The sequence below is a fragment of the Aphelocoma coerulescens genome, chromosome 1 (assembly GCF_041296385.1).
Source record: "Aphelocoma coerulescens isolate FSJ_1873_10779 chromosome 1, UR_Acoe_1.0, whole genome shotgun sequence".
Lineage (NCBI taxonomy): Eukaryota > Metazoa > Chordata > Aves > Passeriformes > Corvidae > Aphelocoma > Aphelocoma coerulescens.
Genome location: NC_091013.1, coordinates 33,403,107 through 33,423,012, shown reverse-complemented (window position 1 = coordinate 33,423,012; position 19,906 = coordinate 33,403,107). Strand labels below are relative to the sequence as shown.

General features: G+C 39.1%; 1 long non-coding RNA gene across 2 annotated transcripts; it reads left to right on the top strand.

The window, feature by feature from the left end:
* The first annotated feature begins 6,428 nt into the window (after positions 1-6,428).
* On the top strand, positions 6,429-8,343 carry LOC138118256 (uncharacterized). Of its 2 annotated transcripts, none has more exons than XR_011155062.1 (3): positions 6,429-6,506; positions 7,789-7,854; positions 8,259-8,343. It is a non-coding gene; the product is annotated as an uncharacterized lncRNA (long non-coding RNA). The 2 variants fall into 2 exon arrangements; XR_011155064.1 differs by lacking the exon at positions 6,429-6,506 and adding an exon at positions 6,706-6,763.
* The last annotated feature ends 11,563 nt before the right edge of the window (positions 8,344-19,906 follow it).

Sequence of the window (19,906 nt, the reverse complement as noted above, 5' to 3'; positions counted from 1 at the left end):
GCCAAAAATCTGGAAAGTTAAATAAAATAAAGAGCTAACAGCCAGGGCTGTGTTTGTAATGCTGTTTCTTGATGAAGAACAAGCACCTGGCAAAGATTTCTGTCTGAGGAATTTGGTAGAAGATAGAGAGAGTGGTTTCTCTGGAGGATGGTGTGATGCCCTTGGCACAGACTGTAGTGGTCCCTGGTAGTGTGCAGTAGATACTGGCGGGTTTTTCAGTATCTGATAATTGAAACAACATTGCTGCTACTTCTTCTTTAGAATTCTAGGAGTTCCCCTACTCTACTATGAACTGAAGGCAGGCAGTTTTACTTAAGAGTAATAATTTTAAAACTGCAATCAACTATGTATAAATTGCCTAAACCCATGCTGATACTCTTGGTTTCATGGCTCATTGCTCAAAGTTTGTAAAAAGAAGAGTGACACTGCATTGAAAACCCTTGAGAAATGCTGGTCTTGAATTGCCTGTTTGGGAATGACATTAATTACAAAATAGCCAGGCAGAGAAACCACATAGAAAGCTGTCACTGACAATGGCATGACTGTTCCTAAGGGTTTTGTCACACACCTGCATGTTTTTACATCTAATCAAGTTGATTAATGAAATGACAGATTAACAAGTTCCTTCTTCTGCCCCAAAATGCAATCCAAACATTGCTGCGCAGCTCAGCATTGCCCTCCTGTGACAGTGTCTCTTTGGGACACTTGTTCCTCTTGCATGTTTAGCCCTTTAATGAGACCCTTCAATCCAGGTTTACACACTTTTAAGGGACAAAACAATTATGTCTTAGCCAACGGACACAAAAGTTAGCTGTGTTTATGAAGCCACATGGTTTATTATGTTTCATCCCCCACCCCCCATCAATAAGACAATGAAAGTGTTTGCAGGCCAGGTAGGCATTAGTCAGGAAGAGGGTTGAACTGCTTTGCTGCATGCCTGAGCTGCTACCCTTCAGCATTGCATTTGGGTTTTGGTGATTTTTTTGTTTGTTTGTTTTTGATTTTGTTTCTAGTTTTGTTTTTTTGGTTTTGCTTTTTTGTTTGTTTGGGTTTTTTTTTTTTTTTTTTGGTTTTATAACCTTCCATGACAGTGCTTCTCGAACCCTAGAGCTGCTAACGATCCTGTTTCAGCACTCTTACCTGTCAGCAACTTTATCTTCCTTATCTTTGCTCTACAGACTTTTTCACAGCTCTTTCTCAAACCGAGTAATTAAAAGTCTGAGCCAAGGTTGTGCAGCTAAGCCACATCATTATGGGCCATCACATACTGGAATGCCTGGGACAAGTTACAGAGGGGGGTGTAGAGAGGGAGAACTACACCACCTTGCCTTCCATATTCTCCACCAGGAGAAGGGCAGTGAAGCAAGGAACAGAAACTACAGCAGAGATTTTCCTCTATGGTAAAATTTTACTTTAACACAGCTTCTAATGATATTTGAAAGAGCTTCTGAGGTAAATCCTGATCGCTTTCAAAATTGAATGGTGTTACATATATTACTTTGCACTAGAAATATGATCCTGAAGTAGAGGTGCAGAGTGATTAAGAAAATAAGGAATGATCTCCACATGTAAGTTTGAGCCCCACAGGCCTCTCGTGCCCTCCTGGCTCAGGCTAGGTCTGTATAAAGATTAGCATATGAAAAGGGGATATTTATTTGACCCTTAGTGTTGGATTTGTCTTTCAGTGCCCCAGGAAAGCCGAGACCCTTATGCTCAGCCAGTCTGTCAGTGTCCCATTAGGAGCACCCTTCACTGAGCAGTCCTGCTGGGTCAGAGGGTGGTTCAACTCACTTGTGCAGGAGCACACACCAACAGCATAAGGGGCAGCCCTCCGTGGGTCTCCTACATGATTCGAGTATTCTACCTTTGACAGGTGACAGTAGTGCCTGTGAAGGACTCACACTAGCAGTTTATGGGATAACTCTCTTAATTTTAAACATTTTAAATTTAATTTGGATAGAAAATTATGACAGGTTAAGGTTCAAGGATTGCCAGTGATAGTATCTGACTCCAAAAATGTATTCAAAGCAATACACAGACAAGCTCTAATCCCCAATTCAGTGTGAATAGAGTATGGGTCTTACCCACCAGGCATCCCTATGGGGTGGTAGACAGGTTCAGTCCATCAACTGATCCCAGAATTTTTCATGGAGTTTTCCCTGACTTCTCCCCATTCTCTACTTACTTTTATGCTATTTCTTTGTGTTTAGTGCTTGAGTGACTTTAGTCAAACATATCTCTGTTACTGATTGGTGTAAAATTCTCTCACTTCATGCTGAAAGATACAGTCAAAAAATATAAGCACATGCACAGTGAGGGGTGGTTGTACCTTGGAGGCAGGAAACTTTGGTTTGGAGGTGTCAGTTAATATTACTATGAGATTATAATTGCATAGTTATAAACCAAGCTCATCTGGGGAGGGCATTGTTGGCTCAGCAGCAGGACATCTTCTTCTATCTCCCTTGGTGCTTTGTGATTTTTCAACTGCAACATGCCATAAGTTACTATCAAGTTCCCCTCACCTGCAAGAGTTTCAACAGAGGCTGGTGTCTCCACTCTGCTCCGCCCTCTGCATTCCATCTCCCTTAGCAGGTGCTTACAGTTGCAGACTGTGGGTGTGGGGAATCATTGTGGAATAGGCTTCCAGCATGCCAACCACATTCCATCTAGGGACTAGCAGCTCCATTTCACCCTATAATTCCTGTACTTCTGTTAGGATGTGAATATAACTCCTCAGTTTCCTCCAATTTTACCTCCAGCCATCTTTCCAGAAAGATTATAGTAATGTCTCTTCTTTTGCAGAATTGTTTCTGGAATTGAGCAATATTTTCAACCTCACATAAGATCAGGTTAATCTAATTTAGGTTAGAAGAGAACCATGGAGATCTCTAGTCCACACCCTGCTCAAAAGAGTGGACTTCAAAGCTAGATCAAATTGCTCTGACCCAATAATGAAAATCTGCAAGGATGGTGATCACACAAAAACTCTTGGCAAGATATTCCAGTATTTAACAATCCTCACCATGAACACTTGTTTCTTTGTTTTCAGTCAGAGTTTTTGTGGCAACTTGTGCTTGTTGTCTTTTGTTATCTGTAGTGTAGCAGAGTCTGTCCTCCCAAGGAGAGAATACGCACCAATTACAACCATGGGCAACACAGATTCGACTTGGGGAAATTAATTTAATTTCTTACTAATCAAGTCAGAGTAGGATGATGAGAAAAAAACCCAAATTTTAGAACACCTTTCTCCCACCCTTCCTTCTTCTCTGGCTCATCTTAACTCACAATTTCTCTACCTCCTCCTCTCTTGGTGGCATGGGGGACGGGGAGTGAGAGTTGTGGTCAGTTCATTGCACTTTGTGTCTTCCTTCCGCTTCAGGGAAAATCTCCTTACATTCTTCCTGGCTCCACACAATTTAGATAGACTACTAGGTATAAATCTCCAGCTGTTATGCACTGCCATTATTTCCTTCACTGGCTTTAATTTCTGTTTTCCATTGCTTTTCTCCCCTCACTTTTAGATGCACAAGAAGGATACAAATGAAATCTGAACTTCTTTGAAAATTGAGAGAAATCTGTAATTTAGCCCAGTAGATTCCTGTCAATATTTCAGCTCTTCTGTTATAAAAAGACAAATTTCAGCTGAGAAAATGCAGTGAATGAAGACTACACCAGCATGTTTCATAGTTTACATTGTTAAACATTATGAAACATAAAAAACTTCAGAAATTGTATAAAAAACACAAGATCCTTACAACAGAATAGTTCATTTTGCCTTAATGTTCATTTTGGCTCGTAATTTGCTTAAAAGCTTTGCAGAGAGAAGCATTTATGTTTTAATAAAAATGGTTAGCAAATATGTCAGTGCATTAGATTGTCCTGTTTGCATGGGCAATGAAGTTTAAGGTTAATCTCATCTAATCTAAATGACGCTCACATTAGCCTTTGCCAGAGAGCTGCAGAGTGAGGGATCCCATGCCTGTGAAGCAAAGCAGGCACTTGCCTCCTAGATTTCTTAAAAGGAGCATTATTTCCAGATGCCTAATGCTTATACTGTATCCTCAGTTCAACTCCAAATTAGAAAGCAATTAATTGTTTTCATCCCTGCTTCTGGCTGGATGCATAGGCAGGAGCAAGCTGCTTGGTTGTCAGAACATTTGACATGAAGGTCTAAATTTCCACTTCAGTGCATGAGATTCATGAGATTCATCCTTCTGCCTCCTATTAAAACTAATGGGGATCCCTTCACTAAATCCCCTGCAGTACACTGAAAATCTCTTCCTGTTTATAACTCAGGGTCATGTTGTTTCTCCCTGGATTGCATCCTGAGGGGATTATTTCCATTTTTATGCCCATGTTCTCACATAAAATAGAAGGAGATGATTTTAACATTTTCAGGCAGTGTGATTTGCTTTTCATGAGTCTCTAGGAGCTTAAAGATGATTAATATGTTGCAGTCCTAATTTTTCTCTCTCACTGGTCACACCAGGAAACAGTTCTTCTGGCCCCCAAATAACAACAAAAAAAGAGGAATAGCATATATCCTCTTAGATCTCTTCTTTAGTTTTATTGAAAGTTGCTTCAAGACCTGAGATCCCACTCTGCAGCTGGTCTGAACTGGCACGTTGCAAGTGTACTCTGTCTTGCGCGGGCCATGTGCATAGATCTTGCTTTAATGTACTGCTGGGGATGTTGAGGAATTTTAACCCTTAGAAAGCATTCACAAATTTAATAGTGTATAAGTAGTCATTCTGTGAAAGCACTATGTGTGTATATGAGGTGAGTTACTGAATTGTCTTTACAGCTGGGGGTTTGTAACAGTAAACAGTTATTTGGACAAAGCTGGTTACAGCTGTCTCTTCAGGGTAGAACAGAGTTGCAGTAAGAATCGAAGTGGGAAAGCTGTGAAAACATTAAGGAGTAAATGCTTTAAAAGATGCCTGAAATGTCTAGCATGACCACACAGCAAAGTGAAAACGCTTTATTCAAAGACTACTTTTATAGCAGTAACCAAAATATGCATAGGAACAGTCATGGGCATTGTTTGCTCCTGGGTGGTATCCATCTCTGCAAAGAAACTGTATTACTCTCCTGCCTGGGTTTCATCACCAGGACAGCTGACCCAAATTGGCCAAGGGACTCTTCCATGTGCTAGAACATCATGCTCAGTATATAAATGTGTGGAAGGGGCTTATTGCTGCTGGGGGACACTCTGGGTATCTGTCAACAGGTGTTAGCAACTGCATTGTGCATCGCTTGCCTTTCTTGGGCTTCATTCCTCTCTTTCTCTCCTTTTCAGTGCAATTATAATTATTATTATTATTATTAGTAGTAGTAGTATATAATTATTGTATTTTTTTCAATTATTAAACTGTTCTCAGCTCATGAGGTTTTACTCTTTTTGCCTGGTGCTAGCTGGGGTTAAACCATGACATCTCCCCAAGCAGTTTTGCCTGCCTGCAAACTGTATGTGTGTGGGGAATGGTCCCTCCCATGTGCTGACTCCTGAACCATCCTGGGAATTATTTGTGTCACACTGACTGGTTTGGACCAGAACAAACCCAGAGTTCACCTATTTAACCATAAAAAGGGCTGTGTTGCCTAATCCACTAGTGTAAATGCATCCATACTGTTTGCACATATATGTTTGCTAGTTTAAATTACTGGCTAAGAAAAGTGGTGAAGATGCATCAACTCAGGCTTTATCTGAGGTGGGTGCCAAGGTGCAAACTTTTGACTCCAGGACCTGATTCTGTATGTGACCTTCTAGCAGCACATGCTGACATTGAAACTATCCCATCCTTGTTGCTGTTGCTGCCCCTGCTATCTAGATTAAATCTGCCACATTTGTTTTGTGGTGTGGACAGGCCATATGTTCCTTGGAATTTAATTTCCATTTTAAAAATCATTTGGGTGTTTAGCTGCCTTAAACTTCCTGAAAGTCAGCACAGTTAAGGTCACAAAACACTTGGCAAACTTGTGCAAATGCTGCTCAGTGCCTGTGACAGGCTGGCAGCCAGGGGAGCAGTGCTGCAGCTTTCAGCTGGCCCTGGAGGACTATGCCTGGGCCCATCCTGCTTCAGGGCAGACTCTTGTTGTGTTGATACCCAGGGCAGCCACAGGATTCCATGGTGTGATTAGCAGATCTCTGTATATGAGTTAGGAACTCACATGCCTGTTGTCAGCCTGCCCTTGCTCACTTTGGTTTAAATCATAGCCCAGTTGTACTTGGAGCAGCTTCAGCTTACCTGCCTCTCACATGTGGTTCTTGGGGCTGTAAAGAGCTTCTTAGGTGAACTTTGCAGCCTGTGTTAATCTCAGTGTTTTTGATTTGGTGTGCAGACTAGCTAATTTAAGGGTAATTGAGATCTGCTTACATTACTCCACAGGCACAGCATGGTTCTCAGCAGAGCCACACATCAAGAGGACAAACAAGCCTGCAAACTGCTGCCTGTGCATGTTTGGACACTTATAGAAGCACAGTTCATTGCTCCTCTAATATACTGGTTTGTATCTGTTGGTCAGAGAAGAGGCTTGTCCTTTCCTGGCCCAGTCCTCCTACCAAGCACAATTTCCACCTTCAGGGCCCATGGAAGGTCCCAGGTGTCTCAGGCATGATGTCAGTGTCAGCTGTAGCCAGTATTTCCCTCATTTGCTGCTCAGGGCAGAGGATGAAGAGTAGTGCATTCAGAAAAACACTTCACAGGCATACTGAAAAGGTGGCTCACTCACCGGTAACTTATGAACACTACCAGGAATGTCTGTAAGTGGCTATGGCTCAGGACTGTGGTTCTTTATGGCGAAGAAACTCCACACCAAACCACTTTTGGTTCACTGCACAATGAAATGTGTTCGAGCTTGAATCAGAAGGGAGAGTCCTGTCAGCCGAGTGACTCAAATTAATCTTCACATTAATACTAAATATAATTATCCTGGCTACTGGCAGTTCTACATTTTTAACTAAGGACTGATGTAGCCTGTTCTTCAGCAAGCATACATTTTTAAGTGGACAAAAATTATTTAACAATAGGAAGTTTTGTTATATTTTTGCATGAAAATTATCTACGTGTGTCTTTACTTGAAGATCAGCCAAAGACTCTTTCTCCTTTCCAGATGAAGACTTGCACTTTGAAGAGGGGAGATCACATATCGGCAATGTTTAATTCCCAATTTGAAAGCTAAAACATGTGGTAGCAATTATCATATGTGTTTTATTGACTGCCATATTTACTTTAGTGAGCTTGGAGCCAAATTCATTGGATGGTGGGAAAGACTGAAGTACAATCCCCTAAAAAATTCACCCAAACCAACTCACACAGACCTTTCCTTTTTTTTTTACAAGTCCATGCCCTGTGTCAACAATCACATTTCTGAGATCCATTGAGTATGTCCCTGCTGGCTCTTTAAAGGCACTGGTAATTGTGCAGTTATATGGTTCGTTTATTATTATCTTCCAGCACTTCAGAGCAAAATTGTTTATGTTTCTTTCTCTGCACACTTTTCAAAGGATTTGATCCCAAGTTTTTAAAAAACGCTAAGGGGAACATCTTTATGACAGCCATATCCTGCTAATGGCCATAGAGATGCATCCTCAGGGAATGCTGGGTGTTTCTTTTAATTATCTGCACAACCAGGGTCCAGCTGACTGAACTTCACTGCTTTCTCATTTTTCATTCAGACTGTATTCCTTTGGGGCCTACTCATTGCACTCCAATAAATTACATTTGTCAATCTATTGCAAGCAATGTTTTAACTCATGAGTAACTGTAGCAATATGTCTGTGTTTAGGTGCCTGCTGTGGTGCTGAAGAGGACACCTGCTGTGGTGTTCAGGTGAACTGGGTTGCGATTGAAGGTAAATTGAGTTGATGAACCTTGCCTAGGTCTAGTGTCAATAAGGAAACCTAAGAGTTTCATCCAGGCTGTGAGATTTTATATATGTAACAAGGTCCTTTGCCCCCTGTATTTTCTGTGTTTGTGTTTTATCCTTACAAAGGTTGTCCTTTGGACATGTATTTCCAAAATTTCTTGTGCTGTGTTGAAGTAAAGAAACAGGAGCATAGGTACAGGATAATAGGCAGGTTAGGAAGCCTTTGTACCCTAGCTTACTTATGTTGTATTAATACTTTCTTTAGTACTTGGATTTTTAAAATTTTCTTGTGGTAAAACCAGAAAGTTCATTTTTTTCCTGATGTTAGTCTACCACTTATAAGGTATCCTTTTGAAGGGACTAAACTCACTGTTGGGCACTTTTTGCAGGTATCACTGGAAGAGATTTCTTAGGGTCATAACGAAATCTTCTTTACTGAAGATCTTTAGGAATATCTGCTATGCATGTCCTAAGTTCAGTAAGTTCAGCTGTGGGGAGAAGCTGAGTGATTCTTGGGGTGCCTTTGTAAGTCAGTCTTATTTAAGTTTTTTATGAGTTAAAGTAAAAAAAAAAAACAACCCCTCGAATCCATAAGGAAGATAGAGGACTAAACCCAGTTTATTCTTCTTTGGTCTTAAAGTCTGTAGAGTGCAAACCTGAAAGAGGGCTCTAGTTATTCTACAATTTTTTTTTGGACAAAATAATCTGTGAGCAATTCACCAGAATCAAATACTACCCTTGGAGTACTGCATAATTATTAAAAATTATGATACTGTAGAGCTGGTTACTTCCTTCCTAGAGGCTCTGTTTGCAGTGGCTTGAAGATGTTCGGGGACCATGTCAGACTTCTTGAAGTTTGTTATCTTCCTACAGAGAAAAGTGCCTACTTCTTTTCCTTCGAATAGTGGAGTTCTGACATTAAGAGGAGATACAAAGCACAATATACAAGACAGAGTTTTATGCCTCCTTCCATCTTGCAAGACTAATTTAGCTTTTTATGAGACTGACAGAGTACTATCCACTTAAGGACAGCAGATTTGGCATCTCACAGGAAAGGGACACGTTAGATTTTTTCAAAGGTATAGTGCAAGGCTGTCCACAGATTGTCAAAGGCATGTCCTTGTATCCATTATGCTTGCTTCAGATATTTCCATAATTTTTTAATAGCTATGATTTACTTGCTTTGCTTAATTAAAATACTGAAATTAGGGCAACAAACTCAGAAAAATGTTGCCAGTACTCACTGCTTGTTCTTTTGATCCTTCCTCAACATGCTTGGATGAGCTCTGCTTGTTCCTTCTGTCTGTTGTCATTGTTTGAGCTGTGTTTTGGTGGATGGCCAGGAGAAAAAAAAAAAAAAAGAAAAAGAAGGAAAACACATCATAGCTGTACAAAGGAAATGTGTGAAACAATTGCATGTGAAGTACCAGTAAATAACATGCTAATAAAATTTCCCTGTATATTTTAACTTTATAGAATAGTGTATAACAACTTTCTGGATATATTTTCCTCTCACTGTAACGATGATGACCTTACAAATATTTGAAAATAGGAATAGCTATGGAAAGCTGTTTCTGGCAGATGTGCTTGGTGGAAATCTGGAAAACAAGCAATAATTTGGGCTTTATAGCTCATCTCTCACAAGGAAGACCTATAGCATGGGCAGTGACACAATGACATTTCTAGGTCAGGTGTTCCTTTGGGATGCTAAATGAATTCTGACTCCACTTTGGAGAGATTTGAAATAGGAGTGTAATTAACACCTTTGCCTCTTGATTTCTGGCTTGTGACATAAAGTCTCAGAGAACAGAATACTCTCTGTATGTAAATAATACTTATCTCTAGATACCCTAGATGTTCACTCTTGCTCTTTAAAAAAGAAAATATGCTATTTAATGAACATGAGGTTGTTTGTATTTATTTTGCAGTGGAAGGTACAAGGCAATGGAGAATCTGACTCCTGATATTTTTTCTGTTAGAGATGAACAAATCATCCCAACTTGTTCAAAGAAAGTGTAAAGAGGTAAATCTCTGAAGAACTCACTGAAGCAATAATAAATTTCAGCGAACAAAACGGTGCTGTACCAATAAAGAAATTCTTTCTTTCTTTCTTTACTCTTAAGTTGTTATGGACAGTTACATCAGGGACAGAAGTGTTGTCACTGGATTGATGATCAATTTTTCCATGTGCTTCTGGAACCTACTTTGAGTCATACTGACACCTTCTCTTTGATTATTATTGCATTGACAATTTTTCTGATATATCACTATTTTCAAAGGAATCTGTGGAGATGTTGCTTATGGATTCATATTTTAGAAACTGATTCATTAAAGTATATAAAAAGCATGTTCTCTTGGCATACCTGGAGCAAAACCTGTTGCAGAAACTATTGATAGATGTGATTAAGGAAGGAGCATTTGCCTTAATTTTAACCTGGACATGCTTGCATAGGCTTCAGAAGATGAATTTTGCCATATCTGTTACTCCTGCTCTATGCTCAGGCAGCCTTGTTGTGGCTGATTTGTAACGGGGTGGTATTAATAATGGATGGTAACTAAGAGTTTGTTCTAACACAGATTTGTCAAGAGTTATAGTAGGAAGACAGGATTTATTAAAATCACATATCAGGTGTTTCAGAAAAAGCCTTCAGTGGAAGGTTAAATATTTGAAAAGCCTACACTGACTGAATTGTTCATTGGTAGGTTGTGAAGTGGCAACATTAGGACACCATGGTTAAAGAACAGCTAAATGCCAGTGATAAAAAAAAAAGAGCCCAACTCCTTGATTTTGATAAAAGATGGGTGCTTAGGCAAAAGGGGCAAAATCTATGCCTCTCTAAACCCTGATAGGGATGGCAAGCTGATTTAATCTGGGTGAGTTTTTCCTAATAGTAAAACTGATGGATTTTGGCAGATCACACAGTGCACCTACAAGGCATGTGAGGAGGGGTCATGCAGAAGAATGGTCACATACTTCAGACAGCTTCAATGAGAAGCACTTAAATGCTCTTAGACAGTCTTGTGTGGAGGTTAATAACGATAAGAGCCTGTCACAAATGAATTACAATTATAGAAGTAACTACATTATGTATTTTAACTTCTCAAGGAGATAGCATGCTCTATTTCTGTGCCAAAGCTCCCCTAACTGGTGCATGACATTCGGTCTGAAATGCGTACCTTCTTTGAAGGTGTGAACTGGTGTGCAGGCCTTGTTCTGGCCTTTGAACTCCAAAAGTGAGGATTTTCTTTAAGGACAACTATAGTTTTGTTTAAAACACCCGAAAAATATATTTTAAGCAGTTAATTTTAGAAACTTTATTTCAACTAAATAGGCTTTTTTGATTATAAAATTAAATAGATAATTGTGTTTGTAGGGAAATAATAATATTAGTAGACAAAGATAAATGCATATTTTAATTTAGGTATCCAGTAAAAAAATTATGATACTTTATATAAGGTTTTAATCTTCATTCTTGTGGGTGTTTTGCAGTGGACTCTTACTCCCTCCTAGCACCCTCTCATTAAAAACAACCCTCCATACTCATAGATGTTCATCATGACTTTTGACCAAATAGAGAGATCAAGGAGAGACAGACAAAACCCATTCATATCAATCATATCATATCATATCATATCATATCATCATATCATATCATATCATATCATATCATATCATATCATATATCATTGTTGTGAATTAAGAATTAACAGCTCAATTTTGTTTTGACTGTGCAAGTAGGTTAGGCCAATTATTATCCAAGCACTGCATCTGGATCTACACTGTACTCCAGGGTGGATTTAGATTAAACATATAATGTACAGTTTAGAGTGGAGTGCTTACCTGTATTCATGGCTTTTAGGGAAAATGAGTTTGTAACTTACACAGGCATTTTTTTGTAATGACATTGGCACTTTGAGCAGGTTTGAATGTAACGGAGACACTTGAAACAATCTGTGTTGGTGGCAGTGCACAACATAATCTCTGGTTCATTTTAGGTATACATCTATTAGTTTCATATTTACAACTTTGAAAGCTTTTCTGTGTTTAAATAACTGTTTAGACTTTGGATGGCTGAACTCACCACTTGCCAGTGATGTCAGCTCAAGAGGAAGAGTCTTTTTCCTTTCTAAGTTGACAATAATATACTTGTTGGTATGTGTAAACTCACTTCACCCATCCCAGTGGTTCCAATGAAAATATATTACTGGCTTACCTTTATTATTTATGGAAAAATTTGAATTTATATAATTCCTGTAAACCTTGGAAGTGCCAGCCTGCACTGTGCTCCCTCTGAGGAGCTAGCTAGAGGCCCTGGTGCTGAGTTGAGAGGGGCACCGTGAGATGGTCTCAACCTGCTCATGGTCATTTGAAACCCATCTGTTTCCTGTGCCAGTGGTGTCTTACTGTCTTCCTTACATGTCCTTCTGCCTCTCTGATAAGCTTTCACCATTCTTCCTTCTGGCCTAGACTTCACCAAATCTGGTGAATAATTCTTATCTTCTCTTGGATAACAGAATCTTCATTTTCCTACTGTCTTAGCATCTCCTTCTGTACCTTTTCCAAATTGAGTTCATATTTTCTAATCATAATTGACAAGAAATATATGTATTTCATGAATTGTGTAACTGGCACTGCAAAAGCACTTTTTTTTCCCTTACTCCTCGAAGATCTTAAGACATTTCTCTTTATTATTTTGCATTGATTGCACATAATAATGGTGCCAGAGACTGGACATTCCACAACTCTGTCCCTAGCTCTCTTCCTACTACAGTCCATCTTTCTGCCAGAGATGGAGGGGAGGTGGTGTGCAACACTCCTGTATCTTGCAATATCTGTCACAGAATCACAGAGTCACAGAGCAAGTAAGGTTGGAAGGGACCACAAGAGGCCCTCTGGTCCAACCTTCCTGCTCTAGCAGGGTCAGCCTAGAGAAGATGGCACAGGATTGCATCCAAATAGTTCTTGAATATCTCCAGGAGCTCCATGTATCTCTTGTGCTGGGAAGCCCAGAACTGGACACAGCACTTAGATGTGACCTCACCAGGGCTAAGTAAAGGGGTAGGATCACCTCTCTTGACCTGCTGCTGCTCTTCCTGATGGTCCCCACGATACCACTGGCCTTCTTGGCCCCAGGAACACACTGCTGGCTCATGCACAGCTTGTTGTCCACAAATTAGTAAGGAATGAAAGATTAAGGAGAATGGCAGCATATAGTTCTCCTGGAAAACATAAAGTTGTGGTGACAAACATAATAAAAAAAAATCTATTCAGAAAATGCGTGCTAATATCTTCCAGTAATCTCACAGATGCTTGAAAGAAACTTGAATAATAATTGCAGGGGAAAATGGGGAAAAGAGGATGCAGTAAAAATGGTATAATGATCACTTGCTAATTTTGGTTACTTATCCCATTGGCTCATTGACCCTGTGCATATTCCTCTGTGTTAATCACCATGCATTGTATATCATAATAGCTAAGAAGACCAGAATTTTCTTATGTTACTGTTTTAGTAGACTTTACCGGGTAATGTCTGAATTCTTTGGAAACCAGTAAAAACCTTGCTGTCTGAGGAGTTTTACATATATATCTTTTTTTGCCTTATTAGTTGTGTGTAGCACAAGGAAAATAATGCCACCTTAAATAGTTATATTATGACTTACACTTATAAGTAACATTATGTTCCATGTGGAGATTATCTGAGGTTCTGAGTGAAATAGATGGACAATAAAAAATTGTATCAGTCTTTCAATAAGACTATTTTGCCTTGATCGTTGTGGCTTTTCATTCAAACTTGTGCAGAATAACTGCAGTTTATTGTGCCCTGCAGACTCATTAAGGATGTTTCAGTAGACACTGGTGCAAATCTACCCTTGACTTTAGAATTATATTCTAATTTATTCAAAGTCCACAGTTTCCAGCTGTGTGCAGTTTGTAAGCTGGAGAACGCATAGTGTAAATACATTCAGCAAAAAGTATTCCATAATGGACTTTCGAAAAATGCTGTAGTCCAGAAACAGTAACTCCTTTTGAATGGTGAATCAATATGCACATAGAACTTTGCACTAGGAGTGTATTTTTCCTTTTTGTGTCTGTGAATTGAGAAACTTTGGTGAGAATAATGTGTGCATTGCAAAGCTTTTCTAGGCCAAATATGGCTTCTTCAAAATGAATGGAAATTTAGCCTTGATCCTGTAGCAGAAATGATGAACTGAAATATAGAATAAGCAAGACTATTAAAAAAGCAGAAAGATGTTTCAGACTGTAAACCCTATGGTAATATATCTGCAATCCTTGGCTAAGTGCTCTGCTCTGGTAACTTCCTTGCTCAGACAGGACTTGCTGAGGGCGTCTCAGTCGTCTAGGGAGAGACTCAGTAAGGAAAACTTTTATCAGGCTAACACTGAGAAGATACTTCACGAGTTAAGGACTGGGCCTGCAAAGTAAACATTTCTTGAATCCAGTGGTTTAGACTGATACTCTTTGTGAGTTTAGTGATAATAGTTTTCAGACATACCAATATCTCCATCTGAAGGTATTTCCTGTAATGTCTGCTGACCTGCTTGCTTAGTTTAAACTACTTCTATGTTAATATGGGATGCTCAAGTTCCCAGACCAGCTTCTTAGCATATGTGCACATGCCACATTAGAAAGAGTGAATATCTGCTCTCTGAGAATGCACCTTCCCTGAGTTTAAATCTCAAATGTCTTTAGTATTGATGGAAGAAAGCATCTTTGTGTTTTGTCACTTTCCTTGAAAGTTTTTCTTGAAAGCTTTTCTCTAGAGCTGTAGACAAGCTGCTCTCCATGATCTTTTTCCGCTTGAGCAATTCAGCAAGGTTAATTTAAAAAATGATCCCACAAAATTCTTTTCTGGAATTCACATACACACTTCAATAACAATTGGACTTTCATTAACAACTGAAATAAATGTGCTGACGTATTTTTTTTGCATAAATCACCACCTTGTTTTTGACAAATTGTTGAAGAATGGAAGAATGGCCCTGTTATCAATAGAGACAAAAGACGTGGTGGGTCCCCTGCTTTGTACAGAAACTGTAGCATTAGTAATTACTGGAAATGCATTAAAAAATACATACCGGTTTTAGAAGTCAAAAGCAGATAATGGTGCAAATGTTCCCAACTGAGGAATGTGATAGTTGCTGTGATAGTTGTGCTAATAACTGTGCATGGGTATGTTCCTACCAAATTTCCCCCTTATCAGTTCTATGTGAAATATGAACATTTTTCTTCCTAAAACAAAGCCAAAATGTTCTAATTATGTTGTTTTGAAAGAAGACTTACACATTAAAGTGGCTGGGGGGAAAAAATCTCAATAACCGTCCTTGTTAATAAAGGGATATCTCTATATGAAGTGTTTCTGAAGAGGCATGCTACAGGCCAGACATGGACCAGCTATTATCCATAGTGTTGCCAGGCAACACTTCCTTGCATTCTTAAAATTAAAATTATTTCTCTTTCATTTTGAAGAGCAATAGGGTTGAAAGGGAGGGCCTTCATAAGGACTTCAAGTGAAAAAAGGAGCTGGAACTTAATATAGTTACATATTCTCTGTGTAATTGAGTAACACATGAGCATTCCTGTTCTGTAGCACAAAGATTCATTTATAGTGGCCATGACTGTAATGTGTGAGCAGGTGTGTATATCAGATGGAGCACACTGGTGTTTCAAAGTACAAAATACGTTTTTGGGGGTTTTGGGGGGGTTGCTTTTGGGGTTATTTTTTGTAGTCACCAATTTTTTCTGTGTTAGCACAGTTACCTATCATGTTATCTCATGCTGGAAAGGGATTTACAGTGCTGATAACAAGTGACTAACAAAGCAAAGACAAGAAGAGCTGATCACTCCTCCTCATCATCATAAGACACCAGCTGCAGTCCAGAGAATTGGCTCCTCCACAGATACCAGAAAAAATCAACTAATGAAGTCCCTGGATGAGGGATGACACACTTACTCCACTAGAACTTGCAGAGAGACATTTTCTTGGCTTGAGAGGAACACAGGTTTCCACAAGGAATTTGGGAGATTTGGAAGAGCTGACATTAATATTTAGATGTAGCAAGTTGATCTCTTATGCATTTCTAGAGGCAAAAGAATATAAAGAGACCCCAGAAACCCCCTAAAAGCAGGGGTTTTTTTTGAACCCCCCAGTTCAGCTGTGGATTAAGACACTGAATTTCAGGAACAATAGTTGTCTGTATGTGACACAGGTCCTAGGATGGAGGCAGTACAATCTCTGATCTACTGTAGTGACATATGCATCTCATCCTCAAAGGCTGATGCAGATGACAATGTTTTATCACCTGAACAGACATCTTTAGGCTTCTCTGTCTTTACTGTGGCCTTGTTATAGACAACTACATGAAGATATAGATCACCACTGATGATAATGAGAACTGAGATGTATAGCATACAGGCTGATATCTATGTCAGGATACCTGATGCTGTCTGAAACTTCGGCCTAATGCTCCCCATACATGATAATTCACTTGTCTAAGAATTGGCAGCTACTTCTGTTTCAGCTCTTTGGAGGTATCCATCTGGCTGCTACATACCAGGATACAGCCCTAACCCCACAGCCCTGCCATTTCCACAAGCTTCACCTGCGTGTCTTGGACTCTGCATGACCTCTGAAGTGATGCTGGACGTCTTTGTCCAGGCAGAGGTCTCCATGGCATCCAGTGCTTTGCTCCACATATACCCTTGTACCCATTCCATAAGGGTCCAACCAGTGCAATTGTAAAGCAAATGGTTGGATTCACCTCATCATGTTTCAGAGGTTTCAAGTGTAGAAGCAGGTTTCAGTTTCCAGACAGAGCTTTCTGTGACCATTTCAGACATCCAGTATTATCTGAAATTACTGCTAATTTCTTCAGTTAGGTATAATACAGGACCTACAGAAGAACAGGTCTCAAAACAAGATGAGATAATGTGGTAGATTTGAAATGGTAATTGGCACCTTATTTTAGGTAGCTGAATTTCATCCTAGGTGTCTATATCCAGGTTGCCCACCTCATACTTCTTGTATACTCTATAGAGGGAAACAGGCCTTTGGAGATATAATAAAAATATAAAATCTGCATATAAATGTATGTTCTGCATAGCTCAAATGTAAATGCATTGTAATTGTCTAAATCAAGGCAAAATTAAGGTGGCTGGAGTTTCCCACTCAGTTTCATCTTAACTGTAAAGCAAGGATGTCACTAGAAGGTAAGGTTACATGTGCATTCTGTTTTCTGAGGAAACACTGCTTAAGGAAAATAAACATACAGAGTGTATATTTACAACACCAATACCTACAGCTTGTTCAAACCTAGGTGTACTTTCACGTGAAAGTTTTTTTAAAATGCAAAACATAGATTAAGAGCTTGCACAGGGTGTTTTCAAATGCAGCTCTAGATCTATTCATTTTGATAAAGAGGAATAAAGATGGCTGAAGAGGTGATAATGTAAGAATCACCTATGGTTTTCATGACTATATAAATGTTACTGTTGAGCCAGTTATGCACTGGAGAGGTTAATAACCTCTAAAACAGTGAGCTAATAAAGCTTAATAGTCTAAGATAGAGTGACATTTCTTCTACTGACATTATGCCATGCTCTGAGCCACTGTGTTGCTTGCACTGTGGGTAAAGGTGAAAATTATTCCTGATCTCATTCCTCTAAAATTTGTTTTTGTGGTGATGTTTAAGCAAGCATCATTAGTGAGGCATGAGGTGAGAATAAGTATGAAGCAGTGTATTTTTATGCAGTAGATGGCAGGATTTCTGGGTGTGAAGGGATTGTATTGCCTGAATGTCGTATAATCAGAATATCTCAAGATGGAAAGGACAAGAAAGGACCATCAAATACAACTCTCTGCTCCTTGCCGGGCTGCCTAAAAGTAAACCAGCACACCATGCTAGTAAAAGCATCATCCAGACGCTCTTTGACCTCTGGCGCTGTGACTACTTCCCTGAGGATCATGTTCCAGTTACAGACCATCCTCATTTTTTCTTAAAAAAACACAGCCATAACTGAGATGGTCTTCCTCGGCAATTTTTTCTGTATGGCTCTGCAGAAAGCAGAGCCATATAGAAAGTAATCTGAGGTTAACCCCTTTTCATTTGTGAAGCTGAGCAGAACATTTCTACCCTGTCAGAAACTGTTAAAGTATAGAGGGGACTTCCATGACCTTCTCTGATTACAAGCTGGAGACCCTTATTGCATTTTGTTTCCCATCTAGCTACTGAGAGGAAAATTACAGATACAGCCCAGTTGGGAGCAAGGTCCTAAAAGGGAACAATAGCAGGAAAGGAGTGTTAATGCAATAAAAGTTAAGAAACACCATTACAATGCAGCTAATACAGTACATAGTAAAATCAGTAAAACCTCCATCCACTAGCAACAAAAAAATCTCTTGACTTTTTTTTTTTTTTTGTGCTCTGAAAATAAGACCAATGAATGTGATTGATTCTCTTACAATTTATTTGAAATATGTTCTCAGTCTGATTTATAAAATGCACCACATTCTTTGAGTTGGGCCAGAACCCTGAGTCTTAATTAATGCCAGTGCATCTTGTTTAGAAACATCCTGGGGCCAGAAAGCTCCCTTATATTTTATTTAAATGTTCCTCTTCTTGCTCATTGTCCTATCTTATCTTCATGACTTTAATGAAACACTTGGGTGCCCAGTAGAGATAATAAATTGTATGACATTTGCAAATCCCAGTTTAATAAACATCTTTGGATATCCTGGGTATTGTCATTGGCTTGTCTTAACATTAGAAGAATGAAAAGTAGCTGCTCTTTACCAGTTACAGCCAATGAACAGATATAATCTGATGAACAGCAGATATACTATGCTCCTGCTAGCTTACCTAGCTAGACAGTTTCCTTTCCCACCAAAATTACTCTAGGTAAATCTTACAGAGTTCATCTTTCTTCTCCAATTACTTCTTTGAAGTACTGTAGGTTAATTCACTTGGCTTTCATAAATCTTAATTTTCAATACTGGGATCTTTTTGGCAGTTAATTTTTTGTTGTTGTTTATTTTCATTTTAAAAAAAATGCAAAAGAAAAAAACCTATTTTTTCCTTATTTTTTCTCATATCTCTCTGACGCACCAGAGCAAGATTTCACTTCTCTGGCCTAGGCTGCTCAGGTGTAGGCATAAGCAGCACAGCCACTTCTTCAGGCTCTGAGAATGAGACTTAACCTCTCTGTTTACATTAATTTTATTCCTTGGACTGCAAAGGTGATTCTAACTTCCCACAGTAAAACACTACAGACTGAAATGCCAGCGTTGCTCATCAGAATGAACACCATGTCGTAATATTTTTAATAGAAAATATTTCAAATCAAAGACCTTTTACAGGACAGTTGCCATTGAATGCCTAGAGAGAAAGAGGAAGTGTTGAAATGCTGAAGGAAAAGGAATTTCCATGGCTTCCTTCTGATGGGTATACTACAGTGTTGCTGGCAATGCTGGAAGAGGAATATGAGAGGTAACTTAGCTTTTGCAGTTAAACATTCAGGAATGTCTGCCAGTTGGTAGAAAAATGAACATGAATGAAACAGAGAGAGCGGAAATGTGAAGGAGCATGAAGGAACCTGTCACTTGGCACGAGGGAGGAACAGAAATCATAAGAACTAACACTGAAAAGAAAAAATGATGCTTAAAAAAAGGTTCCGATAAAAGAAAGGATTATCTCAGATACTATTCCCTTCATGCTGCTGCAGAAATATTATTCTAATGAAATCTCTGGCATCCTTTAAAAGCACAAAAATTAACTATTATTATTATAATTCACTCAGAGAGAAATGAAGCAAAGAGATTATGTGACCCAGGACAGCAGCAGAGGACATTGGCTGGGAGGATGGGATATAACTTGTAATATAACTTGTAATTTTTGCATTCCCAGCAGATCTCACCCTCTTATGCCTGAAAAACAAAGCAGGGAGATTTAAAAAGAGGACTGGAGATAGTGATGGTTATGTCCTAACAACTACCTCTTTTAGAAGGCCTACTCATGTTCT